The following is a 19,324-nucleotide window of genomic DNA, read 5'->3' as shown; positions in this document are numbered from 1 at the left end:
CCCGGCTGAACCAATTCACCCACTAGGCAACGCCTGAAAACAATTTTCCAATTTTTACACTTCTTATACCAAATTGTTTAATCAACACTGTTTTGAGTATGTCCAAGTTTTTGTAGACGGGCTGGATTTCCTCCCTTGGAAGTAAGTTGTAAAATTTGTTGCAACAGAGGGGGGAAACATTTCTGAGAAGGTAACATGTAATGGCCCAGTAGACGAAAGTAAGCACTTTCGACCGCTCATTCGCGTTCAATCGAGGAAATGAAGCTGTCAAAGCTGCTCGCGATATGTGCAGTTTACGGTGAAGATGCTTTGAATTGTTGACTTATTTGTTGTAAAAACGAAGGAGATTCCATTATTGACTAATTTGTTGCAATTGGTTTTTTGCTGTTTCATCTTGTTCACTATATTAGGAAAAAAAACCGCAATCAACTCATATTAACACCTAATAATATAACTGCATTTTTAATACACGGTTTTTCAGGGCCAGACAGAAAAAATCTCAATATTTTTTTTTCAAAAATTGATGAAAAAAAAATTTTTAGAGTGGCGTAAATCTTTAATTTCTTGGACTAGCATCCCTTCCACAAATAAGATTAAACCGTATTTGACCAACGAAGCGATACGCACCAGACGCGAAGTGAAGCGGCTGGGTAGGAGAGGAGTAGGGGTTGGTGAAGGGACTGCTTGTCCGAGAAATAAAGGATTTACTACATTAAAAAAAAAAAAAAATTGACTACAAAAATTTCATAAGTATTTTTTTTAGGATTACCACGAGGAATGTTACTCTAAAGTTTCGCGGTCTGGCCCTGAAAAACCGTTCATATTATTTTTTTAATTTTGACATTTAGAGGGTTTTAACAGCATACCGACAACATTCAGAATAATTCTATGTATAACGCCTAAATATTTTATTTATAAATCATAAAATAAATTAGATAATTATTTTTTTCGTTCCTGGGCACAAGAATACAGTTCTGCGTGTGAAATAGAACCAGCATTCTGAACGAGTGTTTTCCACTCTTGGGTAAAAATACCGGAAAAGGAAATTAAGCGATAGTCCGCCTCTTAGTGTAGTGGTTGGCGCAACCGCCTACCATGTTTTTTTTTATTTATTATTTTTTTTATTTATATTTTTTTGTTTTTTTTTACTATAGACATAAGAGGTAAAACAGAGTATTCAAAAATAAAGCATAATTACATAACAATGAAATACATATTAATGGTAAAAATAATAAACTAAAAATTCCGCAAAAGCATGGCCTGTTCGTGGGGGTATACAAGAAAATGTTAATGAATTTTTGCTCCTATAATAAATAGACAGTTATAATATTTTTGTGTAACATAAGAAAGAGAAAATAAAATATTCTGTAACAGATTATAATTTTTTTCTGGGAATTAAAAAAGGAAATAAAAAATATTTTTAAAAAAACATAAAAATATTCCTTATTATTAAAGGGCAACAAAATATATCATAGAAAAAAAGAGTTCATATCTTTAGTTTGAATCCAGGACAGTGCGTGTTTTTTAAAAGAAGGAAAATTTTGAAAGTTTGGAATCGGTGAAAAAATAATAAAAAATTTTGGGCTTATAAAATATGCATGTCTCTGTGCGAGCCTCGTTTTACAATGTGCTATTTCTAACACACGATTCTTTCTTTGACTTGATCTATTTGAATTACTTGTAAATACATTTTGGTTTTTAAATATATATTTTAAACATTGAAAACAATAAATTGTCTTATGTCTAAAAGTTAAGCTTCTTGAAACAAGATTGATGTTCCGGGTTGGATTCCTAGCAAAATCGACATGAAATATTGGTTTTGAGGGTGGGTTCCTAATGTTATAATTATTTCGCAGTTTGTGCTACAGTTCGTATAATGAGGAAGATTAAAAAAAATTAGCTAATTCAAAAAAAATAAAAAATTACATAATGTATTATCAGCGCTATGATTTTTTAAAGTTTTGTATTTCTGAAATTACTCCGCGTGTGACGCTCGGTCAGCTCTGCCGATTGGTCCGTCGACTTACCGAAAACCGGAAACTTTCACAACTCTCTTATCATTGGTTGATTCGCATGAACTAGTGACGTCGTTTAAAGTAGTTTGTTTTTATTAAAATATTTTTTGGATTTTTTTCGTTCATTTTCAAGAAACTGCGATAAACAATGTGAAGAAAACAATTTTTATATCCAATGTCCCGCAGGGCTGAACTTCCGCATCGCAATTTGGTCATGAAGAAGAGTGACAATATACGACATAATTCCTCCATATAATTTTCCAAACTCTCTGTGAAAGGGACAATGGAGGCCGCAGAGTTGAATTCAATTATACAATAATTATAATCGCGATTTTTTTTTTTTCATTATGACAGTAAATAATCTTTACTGAGTTATTTCCGATTTCCCGACAACCTTCGTACTGTTGAATGCAGAGCCTGAGATTCCTAGCCGCACTTTTGGTAACATATTTTCTCAGTTAAAACCAAATGCCGCCTTTATAACGCCTGCACGACACCTCTAAGGATGCGAATCGTGGCATTTAACTAGGGCCTAAAACAGAAAAATACTGAGTTTTGAGAAAAGATGTCTCAGAAGAATCTTGAGAGTGCGCGGTTGGTAAGAAATGAGGAAATAAGAGAATGGACGCAGCGAGCGGTGACGGCTGTCGTCAAGCGGAGGCGATACGATTGACTGGTCTACACACTGCGGATGCCTCCCGAGGAGTCTTAACTACGCTCGCCTGCTTTACAAGGCATCGGGTTCTCGGCGTCCTGGCGTAGGCTTTTTGTGGACACCATATGCTTTAGAGTTAGTTGGGGAGCGGACATGGACATAGGAATAACCTTTGTAACGATTTCTTAAAGTATTTTAATGTAACGATATATTTAAGGGAAAAAATAAGGTTCAGTAAATAGTAAACAATTTCCTTTTAATAATAATTTTTAAAATCCCAAATTGATTTTGATACAAGGAAACCTATCCTCGCTGGTATTATAAACGCTATTTTAACGCGTTATAATTGCGTTCATAATACCAGCCCCGGGCTGCTATTCCAAACGCTCTCGATAAAAGCTTTTATGCGACTCTGATATTCTAAAACAGTCCCAAAGATTGATTGAATCACATTGAAAAATTCATTGAACATAAGTAGTTTTAATGCATTAAGAGTACGAGGGTAGGCTGAAAACGAATGCACGAGTGCTTGTAGAACTCGAACGAAATGACAGGTCATGAAATGACAGGTCTGCAGGCAGAAGCGCGCCAGGTGACACGTCGAAGTAACATTCCCCCTATATACGCAAGGGCAGGTTTGAAGGCGTTGAGTTCATCCAGTGTATTTTGAGAAGCGGAAGTATGGAGACGTGTTCTAGTGCTATGTGTTCTCAAGCACGCTGTTCTCAATTGTTTAACTGCTGAAAAAGCAACCTCTACTGAGATTCAACGTCGTTTAAAGACGGTTTATATTGACGAAGCTATTGATAGGTCCAGATAACAGACAGCGGAGTAACCAAAAAAAATAGGGTTAAGTTGGGCTGCTTTAGGCAAACTAAAATGTAGTTTTGAAAATAAAGAAGTCCCTATATGCTTAAAAAGACAAGTATATGAATCGTGCATATTGTCGGTGACAACATACGGACTAAAAACCATGTCTGTAACACAAAAAAGGAGCCAGAAATTAAAATGCACCCAACGATACATGGAAAGACAGATGCTCGGTAAGAAATGAAGAAACAAGACGCCGAACCGGAGTGGTGGATATCATGGATCGTGCATCGAAATTGAAATGCCAGTGGGAAGGACACTTGGCGAGGCAAAACGATGGCAGGTGAACACCCAAAATAATAAAGTGGAGACCATGGGCAAACAAAAGAAATGTTGGAAGGCCACAGAAAAGATGGGTCAACGACATTGCCTCTATTGCCGGTAAAACGTGGATGATGAAAGCGGGTGATAGGAAGGAATGGAGACGTTTGGAAGAGGCGGGCAATCCAGCAGTGGGGAGAATAAATCTGAAGAAGAAGAAGATTGATAGATCTATTTGAAATTGATGAGTAGTAAAATTTCGTGGTTGCAAGCCTAGAAAAGCCATAATTGTTAATGAAACACGCAGCGGACGTCGGATCACTGTCAAAGACAATAAACATCGCAAACTCGTCGACGATTTCACTCAAAACGACCGGCAAATCACTCAAAAGCGTATCGCAAACCATATTGAAATATCCAAGGAACGTATCGGCTTCATCATCATCTTGCAAGGTGACAACGCTCGTCCACACACCTCGCGCGCAACGGAAGAGGCTTCGCGAAACCCGAAGTTTGAACCGATTTCACACCCTCCTTACTCCCCTGATCTTGCGCCTTGGGATTTATATTTTTTCCTGTACGCAAGAGAGACAAGAGACTCGAGGGTAATTATTACACCTCGGACGATGAGGTGGAGGCAGCTATCAAACCTGGATTCAAGAAAATTCGAAAGAGTTTTTTGGTAACGTTGGGAGATGTTGATCACGCCACTCGCCAGATAGCGGATGGACGCTCGAATATTGCTTTTTTGCTGGTTCGCAGAATTTGGCGAAGCTGTGTTATATTCACTTACTTTACCACTGAACCCCGATACAAATGAATGCAATTACCCACCTTGTACTGGGCTTCTTCCAATCTTAATGTTCGAACTTCTCTCTCGCGGCAGGTTCTATCAGATCCTGTGATCAGATCGGCACTTGTCGGTTTGTTGCAACAGGCAAGGGCAACATTTTGAGTAGTGAATATGGAAGTCTAGGCATTTACAGGGCCTATGACCTATCATTGGCTGGTTTAAGTGGCCACTACACACTGTGTAACATTCACATTTCCTCAACTCTTCTATCTGTTGACTTTTTTGACGGATGAATCTCACCCACGTGATAAAGGTTTCAGTTCTTTACAGATGAAAGAGTTGAGGAAATGCGAATGTTTAAACATGCGCAGATTTGTGAATGTTACACAGCGTTCAAAGTGGCCACTCAAACCAGCCAATGACAAGTCACAAGCCATATAAATGTTTTCCATCTCTGTTGCAGCAAATTTAGATCTAAATAACCTCCTAGAGAGGAAATCCAGCCTGTCTGCAAGCATTTGGACATACTCAAAACATTGTTTCTCATTGTGGTTTTTTTCTGATTTTCCTATTTATTTTTCTTAGTGTTCTACATGCATGCGTCCATTATTTTTAAGCCTACTCTCATATTATTTAACATATTTTATCTAGATTTATTAAACGTTTTTTAAATAAAATGCCTGTAACAGGCGCACGGCGCATGGCAAGAAAGGCATTTGTTGTGTTTTAACGAACTAAGTATAGAATGAACAGAAAAATCAGCAGTAATATTCCTTTTCTTGAAATGATGCGAAGTGACGTTTTTAATGTCTGAGAATTTTTTTTTATTTTTTCACCCGGTGGTTTCAAAACGGCGCTGTGTAAAAATAAAATTAAAAAAATACTTCTCTTTCTACGTATTCTTCCCCGTCCAGCAGCTGGTCCGTGTGCAGCAAAAAAGTCCACAACAAACAACTTAAACAGGTGGGTATCTAAACAGAGGCGAAGGAATGGAATGTTGAATAATGAAAGAAAGCGGGCTTATCTTCACTTGACTTTCTTTATCAGAATTTTTACCTGAAAGTAGCCAAAGAGGTGATAACACTCATCCAGGGTTCTCTGGTTCTATTTCGCACACAGAACTGCGTTCTCCATTCGCCTGGACACTTTAAAAGTTAAAACTATATATAATCCCCTATGTGCAATACTTTTCTAAGACGAAATTATTAGAAATGTTTTTTGCAAACGAATTATTCCTTCGTCTCTGTTGCGATAGCTGTCCATCTAAATAAAAACGAAAGAGAGCAAAAATTCAGTCTACAGATCATTTAAAAACTCAGGGAATGCAACAGCCATTAGATACTTTTAACATGAATAAAAAAGGAATTGCCTAAACATGTGTGCATTTTTACAGTTCTTACTTACTCTTGGTACTAAGGTACAAAAAATACAGTAAATAAATAATAAAAAAACGCTTTGCGGTATTTATTCGGTTAAGGTCGGGTTGTGGCCCTGTGGTGATGTCGCCATCTCGCCATCGGAGGTCCGAGGTTCACTCTCCGCTCAGCTAAAACATTCCCATTTTAATAACAAGTTGAAAATAACTTTAAAATTAAAGCATTTGGGAAAAAATCTATTTCGATTAGAAAAAATAAAAATAAAAAATTGGAATGAGATTGATCATCATCAATCTATAGATTAGGAATTTAAATATATTTTTTTCTTTGCGTACTCGTAATGGTCATAATTTTCAATTGTGGTTATAATTGTAAGCCCTGTGGAACACCGTACCGTACCAAATCCAAATATAAAAAACCACAAAAAATTCAATGTCGAATGTTCAAAAACATACATTAACTTTACAAACAGTTGCATATATGAAATATTTAAGAACTACTACTACCACCATCACGCCATTTCCCCGTAGGGGTAGGCAGAGAGAATGGACCGCCACATTTGTCTATCCTGGCATACATTCCTAGCTTCTTGCACATTCATACATCTTGTCATATATGCCCTTCGGTTCTGTCTACTTTTGACAAGACCAGACTTAAGATTTTGGTTTATCTGATCATGCCACGTCTTCCGTGGTCGTTCTTGATTTACGTTACCGTTCATTTTCGCAATACATACTTGTTTTAACATTCTTTCGTCGTCTATTCGTTCTACGTGACCAAACCATCTCAGAGACCCTTTCTTAATCTTATCAGTTATACTTAACTCAGATTTACACTCGCCTGATTTCAACATTCGTAACTCTGTCATAAATTTATTTCCCACACATTCATTTCAACCGCGTTCACTCGGCTTTCATCCTTCTTCTGCCAGTTCCATGTTTCACTTCCATACATAAGTGCTGGGACTAAAACTTCGTTGTGCACTGCCAGTTTAGCTTCGATTGACATATTCTTATTAGCCATTACTGAGACTTATTTAAGAATGGGAACAAAAATTAGTGACACTCGTAAAACTGTTAATTGTCTTTTGTATGCTGATGATGCCGTGCTTTTTGGTAGCAGACCTACAATTCTTAGTAAAAAAAAAGGTCTACGACGTGTGCAAGACTAGCGATTTGCTGGTGACTGTTTTTGAAAAGGATGAAAGTATGACTAGATGTGAAATTAGTGTGAACGAAGATATTATGAATCAGGTAGAAGATTATTAGTATCTAGGAAGGTGAGCTGGGGATGAAAAGACTGATAAAGGTATTGTTAGTTGTAAAGAGAGTATGTTTACTGAAGTATGACAGTTCGGATCACAGTGGGGACTCTCCCGTGACCACTTTAAGCAAATTCTTCCGCTAGGGTGCTGAGTTTCCAGTCTTTAGCAGAGAGGGTCTTGCTTAAACTGAGATGCGTTTAGTAAGATATTAACGTGTAAAGTTACAAAGTGCCGGCTAAATTACTGACGTATCAAAAGGTGAAACAATAAAAAGACAACATTTGTTTTTCAACCATTATAATTCACTTTTAAAGACAAACCGTCAATTGATTTTTACCATACTTTTAATTAAATACACTAAAATCTAATCTTAACACACCGCTACTTACGAAATACAAATACACATGTTGAAAAAACTGACTGCAACATAGATAGACAAATGAATTCATTGAAATTTTAAACAAATTAGAAAAAACCCTTTGTTTTATACCAGTGTTGCGTAGCAAGCAAGTGGTATGAAACAAAGAAAATAACAATATACGCGCAAGCGTCGCAAAATAGTGGTGTTACACAAATCCACTTTACATAAATCTTAACATCATACATTGACTGAGTAAAAGACAGTGGTTATTTGAATTGTAACTTACCAATAATGATAAATTTGTCAAATTGTGTAAGTGGTGTTATTTTCAATGGAAAATTGGGTTGAATGGAGATGAGATGAAGTATAAATTGGTTTCAAACAAAGAAATTAAAGTTAGTATATTTAACATTGATCGTGTACATTGCGCAGTCAATTTTTTCTTTCAAAATGGTGAACTGGTGTAAGTTATAATACTAAGCTATTGTCAAACATATCGAGACATAAAAATGGTTCAGTCTGCTATACCAGTGCTGTTCTATAAATGTGAAGTGTAAAATTTTAAAATAAATAAATATATTTTAAAAAAAACAACAAAACACTCAAAATGAAACAAAAAAAAGAATAAAAAATATGACAACGATTCTAAATTTAAAAACATTCGTATATATCAAAAATCAGATACTCAAATATATGAAAAATCTCTTTGAGAAGGTAATATGGATGTCAAGGCCTGTCATTTGTAGTGGTAAAAATAATAATTTCAGTATTTCTACCATACTAATAGATTCTGTATCTGGGCGTTTGAAGAATACAGTTTTGTGTGTGATATTTGTTCCATTGAAGCATGGCTACTCTCAGATAAAAGTTCTGAAAAATGAAATTGAGCGAAGATAAGTCCGCCCCGTAGCGTAATGGTTGGCGCGGTTCACCTACCGCGCTCGAGGTCCCAGGTTCGATTCCTGCGATTTATTTTAAAGGTTGTTCTACACGGCAGTATCTATCTGACTGGCACCTGAAGCGTAAGACTTATCACCCTGTCGAGACACGCTGCATTTAATTTAGTATGCACCACTGGTTGCGGATTATTATTTTTCCGTGTGTCTTTCGTATTCTTTGTCGACGTTTCGGATCGCACTGCGGCGTCCATCATCAGGGCTGATGTTGCTTCATCATTTACTCAACCGCGGGAATAGTGTCCACTTTACACTATGTGTAAAATGCACCGTTCTGCCTGTACTTGAACGAGCGTAGTATTTTTTTTTAACGTTTTTTGATTTTTGTTAAATAAGTACCTTGACATTATATTTACCTCTTAAAAAAGTTCTTCAACACTTTTGAAACGTCTGTAAAAGGAGAGTTGAATCAATCGTCTACAAAAATTTGAACAAACTCAATATATATTACAAAAACATTCATGAATCAAAAGCGTATGCCAAATTTTCTAAAAAATAAACATTAATAAAATAAGAATGACTAAATAAAGGTACCAAAATAATTTTGGAATGTAAAAAGTTATGTAAATTCACACTAAGTCTATAATCATATAAACAAGAAATTTGTACAAAAATAGTGTAAACACGTTGAAATTGAATATTACAAAGCTGTCATCTAATTTAAAGTATCGATCGTCGAGTTCGTCAGACGAACAAGTAGGAAAAATCTATTATTTATATTAAAACCATTAATTCTGCGGTCAAACAACTGAGTATTTACATGTTTAAGTAGTAAAACTCCTGACGAAATGACGGGTACGTCGACACTTAAAAGTCGGCAGACTTGTGGTAGGTACATATGTAAAAAGTCCCTCCGATTCATTGCTAAGATAATTCTATAGTTGATTGATGCGCCACCATTTTTTTTCACAATTTAGAGCCGCGTCGTATGAGCTCAAATGTACGACGTTCATAAGACAGATTTATATCACAGAGATTTATATCGTTTAGGGGTCCTTTTAAATCTGTTTTTGGTATTCATCCTGCGTAGGTCTAACACGAGGGTTGATTGATACGATCAGTCGAGCTGGTGCCGACGGTGGGTCAGGTGGGTACAGTGGACCAAGCGCTCTGCACGTAAAAGCTTAATCTCGCTTACCACTAGCCGGCTGGTAGCTGTGACAGTGCGATCACGTGGTGCGTCCATTTCAATTTGTTTGTGTCTTAAAGCTAAATTTTCTTCGTTTCGTGTCTGATTTGCATGGGATATTTTTATATGGTATTGATTTTACTGTAAACTACGTGTATTTTGGTTACATAAAACAGTATCACTATAATGAACAAACTTAGTAATTTGTGTTTGTTTGACTAGAAAATCAAAATGAATCATGATCCACTGTGTACCTAAGCTATTAGAAGTATTTCTAATACTACGTACATATTTACTGAAGTCTAAATACATATTTATCTGTTTACTAGAATGAGCCGCTGTTGGAATTATGATAGTAAATCTAAAAAAATATAATGCAGTCCGTAAATATGATAAGCTACAGTGATACCAAATTTTAGCTTTCGTGTTCAAACCATTTTCAAAATTACAGCCCTCCGAAAAAAAGGTGATACACTGTCGGCATCCTGACCCCATGCATTTTATAGCTTAATATGGCTACGTGTACCCGTAACAAGTTGAAACCGGCAATGGTTTAATTACAATAGGCCACTGACTACTGCAAAATGCTGGACAATGCTCCAGCACACATGGCGTTAGTTTCGATGACTGCTATTCACGAAGCTGGGTTTGAATTGGTTGAACACCCTCCATATTTACCTGATCTAGCCACCGGCTATCCTCAAAACTCAAAAACAACGAGGCCGTGAGTAGATGAGCGGTTGGCAGAAGTCAAAATGTTGAAGCATTGATGGAAGACGTGCGTACGAGTCCAAGGGGCCTACGTTGATTAAAAAAAAGAAGTCATGCTCATTTCTTCATTTTAAAAAATCTTTATCTGACTCTAGCAAAATTCCCTTTATGGCCATGTACAATTCTGGCACAAACCAAAAATATTTAATTTTTAGTGACGATCTAATAATTTCTTTTCACTATTTACAGACTTGTCGTTTGTCTAAAGAACTGGACGATCGATATTGTAACTATGATGTCGATTATAATACAAACACAGAGCGGTTACTTAAAACCACTTTTAAAACAACTTTAGTAAAAAATCTTTGTTTATTACGAACGCTGCAAAACAAGTGAGGGGTGTGAAACAAAGAAATTTGAATAGTGTAATTTAAATTGCTCGTATTCCTTTCAAATTACACTTTGCTGGCAAACTATAAAAGCTCATTGTGAGAAAAAATACTAAAAAATATTGTCTTCACACAATGATGTCCGAATCGCAATGGCGAACTGTGTAAATATGTGGAGATAAAAAACAATGAAATATTTTACGTTACGTCTATTAAAAAGACACATCACTTACTTGCAAGGCCCGAATTCAAATTATTCCCCTTTCCACACTTAGTGACGCATATTTCGACCATCCGTTATATGAATGTAAGGCGATCAGTCTTACGTTTGATTTGCCAGTCCGGGGCCGCAATTACAAACGCTATCTTCATTGGTACACACCGAGACGATATATTTAACTTTTCTACTATCTGTACCTTCCTCGGTATGGCGAATTTTGATTTACTGACATATCGGTACGCGTTTTTATTACGTCATTTTAGACGGCGTCTGAACGAATTCAACCAATAAGTGATGCTGAAACTTTACTCCACATTTGGTGCTAAATGAAAAATTAGAGAATTTATCTTGCGTATTTCAAAGGGGCTTCTGTTATACAGGTTAGATTTTTTATTGAAAGAGTTAGCTAAAAAAAAAGTGTTAGTTAAAAAGCTCGCTTGAACATGATTTTTATATGACGTTTGACAATTCTCAGACGGTACGGTAAACTTTTCGTACGTCTGTATCTACCGAGGTATGACAAAGCTGGCTCTATCGACATTTCGCAGACAGAGGCCCTAACAACTACACACCGAGGCGGACCGAGCGTCCGAGGGGTTCCGAAATATCCCGAGCGGGAGGCTGATTTCCGAGCGATACTTCGGGTCGCGAGTTTACGAATATGCTTCCTGGCGTTGTGAATGGCAAGATGGCGTAACTTTATCACAGTTTCTTTGATTCGAACATCGCATGTTTAGACTTACAAATGGAAACATGTTTAAATCACAATAATAGTACACTACAGTAGATAGTATATTGAAAATACAATGTTTTGACAAGTTTACGTATTATAAAATCAGAATACACTAAATAAATAAACGAATTGTCGCTCCGTTGCAAGAAAGTCGGCTTAGGTACATGGTAATGTAACAGGGGCAAGGAATAATGTAGGTAGCAATGTTCCTCCCTTTAGGAATCATTTCTGTGCCAGATTGTCTAATATGCTTCCCGAAGAATCAAACAAGCTCAAAGGTACGTTACATAGAGTATGTATGCATTAGACAACAATCCGGATATTTGCAGTCACAAACATTTATACGAAGCGACTCTTGCAGCGAACCGACAAAACATCATTTAACCATACGCTATTTTAGAGTATACATTATTCATTACATATATACACATTTATGAGATTGGATAATTGAATGAGCATCGCTAATACTTCTATTTCGTTAATAATATTTCTACTGCTTATTTAAACCTCTAATATCTACTGTGAAACTGCTTGAATAAAACTACCAGTTACATCAATTTATAATGCTCACTATTTCTAATTTAGTTTTTAACGTTTATTTAACAAATAGCAATGGTAATTTATGTTTGAGATCATTCGCATGCCTTCGAGACTACACAGATACCACGCGTTCATTTGTGGTTCGCGCGATAGGTGGAGCAATACAAATTGTACCACTTAAACGTCTTGGTAATAGACAAATCTTACCGTGGAAGTGGTGTGAAACGCGAAATTACAACTGCGTCACTTTAAAAGTGAGGTTCAAAAACAAATCATAAAAACAACAGCTAAATCTGATTAAAATAACTATTATTTTGTTTACAATTCTAATTTCTATCGACTATTATTATTGGAAAAAGCTTACGCAGATGCATTTACGCAAAATCTTATTTATTCTAAACTAGTGCAGTTTTTGAAATCACAAAACTAATCTTAAAATAAACGACCTAAAAATATTCGGACATCTAATCATGATTTCGACAGCCACATTTTGCACCACTTACTGGTCGATTTTTAAAACAAAGTATTTCAAAAACTTTTTGTACAAACACCACGAAGATGTTTTTTTTTAAACGATGTTTATTAGTGGTTGTTTCTTTGTAAAAAAAATATGACTAAAATTGATTAAACGTCCGAACACGCCTGTCGATTTTGTTTAAAATACCCTTTTTTAAATGAAATTTAAGAAAGAAACACCAAAAGTTTGTTTGTATTTGAATATATTTCATTTTTTTTATAATTGTCAATCATTTTATAATTGTCCAGTGAGCCTAATCCAATATACTCACAACCGCGAAATAAGTTTCCATTATATATGTAATATTAAGAAGATAATTGAATATTTCGCTTAAATTATACATACGAATTATAATACTTAATCAAATGGGTCCAAAATGACCGCCATCTACAAATTCACATTTGTTAATTATTAAAATCGATATTACGCTCATTACCGACGTTCTTGGTTTACTGGTTATAGACAAAGAAAGTGGTATTAAGACGTATATCAGACGATACCTCGTTCCATACCACTGCATCGTTTTATTACAGTATTTTTCTTATTTTATCTCGTTTAAAACTTCTTTGTTTTAAACCATATTTTTTTTGTCCTAGTTTTGACTAAATGCGTTAAGAATAATATCGATTTTAATAAAAACACTAATTAATATCAAATTCCGTTTATATACCGGCCATAGTACAATGCAACAACAACAGCTTAAACACTTCAAATGGTTTATATTACAAAAATATATGTAGATGGTACCCTAATTACAAAAATTTAATAAATTAATGTTAAATTATTTATTGCTGTCAAATATATTGAGTACTTAATTTCTAAAATGAAAAATAAATGGTATGAGAATCGATTCGATTACATTATTGTCCAAATACTTTCAACGCGTATATTTTAAATTTTACAAGTTAGTTAGACAAAAAAAATAGAAGTCACAGTAAACCCACGTGGGTACAAGCTTCCGTCGCTTTAACTAATCCTTTCACACCTTTTGTGGGATTTGGGCAAAACTCACGACCGGTAAAACCACTTTCTTACTCCTCATTAAAGATTAATGCTATAGCAGAGATTATGAGCTACTGGAAAAAATCCGATGATGTGTTGCCAAAATCTATAGTTGGTCTAGCGTGGTAGATTGGAAGCACTAGAAACATCATCATTGGAATAGAGGAAACATGAGACACATATCAACTCCAAGAGATGTACAACTCAACCCGAGACCCATCACTATGCTTATCCTCCGTAACCGCGAGACAAACGTGCTCTCCAGCAGAGTTGAATCATTTACTGAACAGACTAGTCCATTCCACCTAAGGCAACCAATTTAAGGAAGAGAGGAGACTTGATAGAGACAGTAAATTGTCACTGTGACTGCCCCTGCGAGAGGTGTGTCAACTCGCACCAGCTCTAACCTCCCCGACCTCGAGACAAACGTCATCTCCGGCGGAGTGGAATCATTTACTAAAACACACTTGTCCATTTTAAGTCCGGCAACCAATTGAAAAGTTTAAGAAAAATTGCTGGATTAAACATCTGAATTCAAAAATGGATAACCAACATCGAATTTACACACAACCAATTTCGAGATATGCAAAACAAGTCTGTCGTATTTTAACGAATTCTCATTCCATTTATTTAAAGACTATTTTAACCAGCTCCTTACACACATTACGTCAAAGGTTTTACTTAAAATCTAAGTTATCAACTGTCAAGCCAGACACGATGTAACAGCCGCGAATATTACGAGTCAATTGCCAAAAAAGCTTCATCAAAAAATTTATTGTGTTCGGAGAATGTCCCCAAATTGGCAGCAATCTTGCATTACAAAACTTTGTTTTGAACCAACAACTCGCAGTCGAAAACAAACAAACTCTCCAATTTGTCGAGTTTTGGAATATCGCAAGAGGCCGATAATTTCTTTACCCTCGTATTGATATGAAATTACATCCGATTTTATTCGATGTTGCTTCACGGTTTCATACCAATTAGAGGCTGAAGAAAATATTGGCTGTATTATCACGTTGTGAAGACGTCTTTATTCTGCCATTTATGATATTAGTTTTGAACATAGTTTAGCAATATAGCAAATTCGAAATTTTCGCTTCGTGATTTTGGCACTAGCGTAGTTATTTTGTTCCAAATCAATATCATATCTTTTCTTTTGACTATTTTCTCTCACAACTGGTTTTGTAATATTCGCGTCAGTTAAGACAAATTAAAATACTAGATGACTTCTACAAATATTAGTATAACATGTTACTCTTCAAGCCAAAAGTGCCTCTTAATTATTTGGTAAGTATTTATAAAGTACCACAAGTATTTAGAATATATATAAATATACGAAGACAATGCTTATAGTCGATGATTACTAATATTGGAAACAAGGGTACTCGAAAGATACAGAACGGGATACTCTCGACAACTCGTTTTTTGCTCTAGCGACACTTCGCTAGACAGATTAACAATGAAAAATACGCTTGACCTACTGTGCAAAAAAGCCAGCCAATATATTTGATAGAGACAGACCAAATTACAACGTTGGTTTATAGAGAACATTTGTTTTAATCTAATGTTTTGCAAGCTCCCAATGCACTTTACTGCCTATGCAAATCTTTCGGGTTGCCAAGAATATGCATTTGAATTATTGGTGCCTGGTGTATGATATAATGGATCGCGTAGCAAGACTGAAGTGGCAATGGGCAGGACATGTCGCGAGACAAGACCCCACAAGATGGACCCCTAAAACTTTAAGATGGAGACCTTGGGAGAATAAGAGAGGCGTCGGAAGATTTCAAAAAAGAAGGTCCGACGACATAGCCGCTGTGGGGGGCAAAAATTGGCTGCAAGCAGCAACCGACCGAAAGAAATGAAAGGATATAAAAGAGGGCTGAAGAAGAAGAATTTGTACGAAGCTGAATCACTTCATTTTTCCAAAATGTATCGATTGAGTTGAGTATGTAGTTAAACATTCCAAAATGAAGATACGTCCGCCTCGTTGTAGTGGTTGGAGCTTTCGACTGCCATACTTGAGATCTCGGGTTCAATTTCTGGGATGATCGACATGAAATATTAATTTTAAAGTGTTTTACACTACAAAATTTTATTGTTCTTGAACTGGCGTAAGAATGATCACGTTGCATTATACGCTGTATTTGGCGTACGGATGCAGTGCCCTATGCATCATCGGGTGCGAATAAGGGCACAATGATAATTGTGATACGATTCCGGAACAAATTGACAATATTACATGTTTAGTGACCATTTCTCATTATCTTTAAAACTTGACATTCGGGGACGTCTAACTAATGAACAGACCGATCGATATATTAATTATTTAGACGGCTGGGAGATACGCATTTCGGACAAACGTACCAAATGGCCTGACATAAAAACGCCTAATTTTTCGATCAAGCGTGACCAAACGTTGTTTTTACAGCAGATATATTTGAATTTGGTCTTCGGTTAGCAAATCGATAAAAAAAATATATCGAGAGCATTTAGCTACGTTTCAAAAGACAAACATGATTCAACCCGACATAAAGCAAGTTGATCGAGAGTATTTAAAAAAAACGTAATAAGTACATATATTTTTTTTCTCTCTAGGAGATATATTTTTGATTAAAGACATTTTCACAACCACATTAATATCGGCTCTATTGTTTACTATCCAGTCAGTATAATTGATTCAAATTTAGGATTAAACAATGCGAATGGCACGCGTCAATTTAACTCTAACCCAATGTGAATTGGGGGCTATGACGGTGTTCAAACGTCATCTGATATTCGACAGAATTGATACAAATGGGACGTTCTCCGTTGACGATGTCTTGATTCATTCATTTGGTATTTCGAAGTAATCATTGTTAGGTAACAAACCAACAACATATTGGTGTATCAACAATACCATATGAATCTCCAATGTAATCTTTAGATACAACCATAATTTATTTTTGATGATTTACTTCATCACACGTAGAGATCAGTAAATAATTCTGTGTTCTGAAAAATGGGAGTCAGAGCTTATAATCTCGTATCTTGGCATAGCTTGGCACAAAAAAGCCCAACAAATGGTATGTAGCGGAGCATTATCCAGTTTACAATTGGTCTGCAGAATTACCATTGGGTCAGTGTGCTCTACCCCAACGACAGCGATGGAAGCGGATATGACTGCTAATTACAATGGAGAAATTTGAGGCAATACCGCATTGGAAATCCAACTGATAGTACAGAGATTGCCAAAGACCAGGGCAGTTTGCACGCCAAAGATAATAAAAATGTCATGACAGACACCGCTCAACATAAAAACGCCAATTTAATAGCCAAACCGCGTGTTTTAGCCGTAAAACATGCCGATTGCATATTGAGTTGAACTAAAGATAATGTGGCGTTATTTAAAGATGAGGTATTGAAACCAGAACAATTCGAAAATGCGGTATGAAAGCGCTTTCCTCCAGCCAATAGAATTTTGAAAAGCGTTCGACAAAGAGCAATTTTTTCTCGTGTGGGCTTTGCCAAGGAGACAGTCCTCAGATGCGGTGAGCAAACTATCAATTACAATTAGTATCATACCTCGGTGACTTTCTTCGGATTTCTCGCTATGAGGCTTGAATAATTTAATACTGGCGGTAGTGAAACTGTCAGAAGTGCCTTCCAAGCCAGACAAGCCGGAGCTAAGAAATCAGACAAGAGGCTTATATCCGAGTGGGCGCGGGATACAGTTGCCTAGAGGAAGGCTGGGGGAACGCAGGGCTAATCAAATAATTTCCTGATTGCGAAATCTCTACAAAAGCTTTGGAATCTCAAGCCCGCCCTGGGTGCAATTTGTGGATGCTGTTTTCACCGAGAAGCTAAAATGGAATTGAACCGAATTAAATATTTTTCAAGGCACATTTTGTGCCAATAATATTCGAAAAATATAATTTTCCATGTTGACGTGCTATACTTGCCGAAGAATTTTTCTGATCTAAGCAAAATTGTATACTTATAAAAATACATACAATTTCAAGTGTCTACTAAACTATACTGGATTCTAGGATATTGTTAGTTACTGGCCTAAACATTATCAGTCATGCCAAGTTCCCAAAATAAATTATTTAATTTAATAATAAAGTTTAAATAAAATAAATCTACATATATTTGACTTTTAGTACGTAGATTCAAAAAATATAAATATTACAAAGGGTTATTGAAAACTTACATTTAATAAACAAAAATAAAAACTAGATATTTCAAGTATGTATATTTATTTTGTTCTTGTATAAGTGGTGACTAGAACTATATTCGACTAGAATTGTAAATATTAGTTGAATTTCAACTTATATTAATTGAATTTTATATTATAACTAGCTATATCAAGTGCCACGTTGATTTGTTTCAAATTTTAGGTACGACTGCATTTTGAATTGAATTTTTGAATAAAATGAAACAGTACTGGTTTAAAACCACTAAACTGTGGCCTTAGACAAATAAAAAAATGTGTCATTAAAATTAATTACAAATAGTAATTTTACGCAAACTTATCTTACACTATTTGGGGTTTTAAAATGATGTTTACTTTGGCAAAAATGCTTAGAAACCTGGGGTATATTGGCACAATCTACTAGAAACAAAATATAAAAATTGGCTTTGGTATTCAACTAAAAAAAGTATACTTAAGTTTATATAGAGATGCGTAAAGCAACTCAGTGTCTTATTTTTAAGCTACTAAATAATATTTAGTCAAGTGACTTTAAAATACGTATGTTTACATTAGCATTTTGACTAGAATAAAATTGATTAAAACTATTTTACCAATAGTAATAAAGTTTTAAGAATAATAAATATCTACTGTTATAAATCTTAAGTTAAAATATTATGTTTGAAATAGGTGGGGAAATAACTTGAGACCTTGCGGTACACCTTTAAAAAATTTTGAATTTACATTGAATTAATTTTACTATTTGACGCTTTTATTCAAGGGAATGTTGATAAATAATTGACATGACAAATGGCAACGGTTAGCACATCGCGAGTCAATCAATATTGAAAACAATATTTTGAACTGGTCAAATAAAAGAAGATATAGGTTAGGGCCTTGTGGTACACATTTTAAAGAAATTAGGTGGATATTTTAAAGACTTTTCTCTATCGAAAGTAAATTATTTATTTTTGGTCAACGGCAATTGTGACAAATTTAAAACGGATTGTTTTACTGTTGTATTGTTAAAATTAAAAGGGTTTTCATTTACGACGTTGCGGTACACCTTAGGAAATGAATGTAATAAGCTCTTTGAAATGAATTTTTAATAAATATTGTAAACAAATTATTTATTAATGGCAGCAGTGATAAGTACAATGTTAAAAATAATATTTTACAACAATGACATAAGAGATGATATAACTTTAGACCTTGTAGTACACCTTAAATCAATGTGAATTTCGTAAAGTTGAGGTTTTTCTGACTTTCAAGGGTTTTTTTTATAAAGAACTGCTGTACATCATAATAGACCAAAAACACTCTTTACCATTTTGTCGATACAGGATCATCTTGCTGGAAAA

General features: G+C 35.3%; 1 protein-coding gene across 1 annotated transcript in view; it reads left to right on the top strand.

Annotated features, from left to right (window-relative positions):
* LOC148279970 (uncharacterized) overlaps nucleotides 1-19,324 on the top strand; it is a 60,819-nt gene that overhangs the window by 11,719 nt on the left and 29,776 nt on the right. The window lies entirely within an intron of this gene.

This window comes from Micrasema longulum, unplaced genomic scaffold, assembly GCF_059751315.1.
Source record: "Micrasema longulum isolate JH-2025_06_02 unplaced genomic scaffold, ASM5975131v1 h1tg000637l, whole genome shotgun sequence".
NCBI classification, from domain to species: domain Eukaryota; kingdom Metazoa; phylum Arthropoda; class Insecta; order Trichoptera; family Brachycentridae; genus Micrasema; species Micrasema longulum.
Note: the sequence above shows the minus strand (reverse complement) of the source record. Positions and strands in the feature narration are given on the sequence as shown.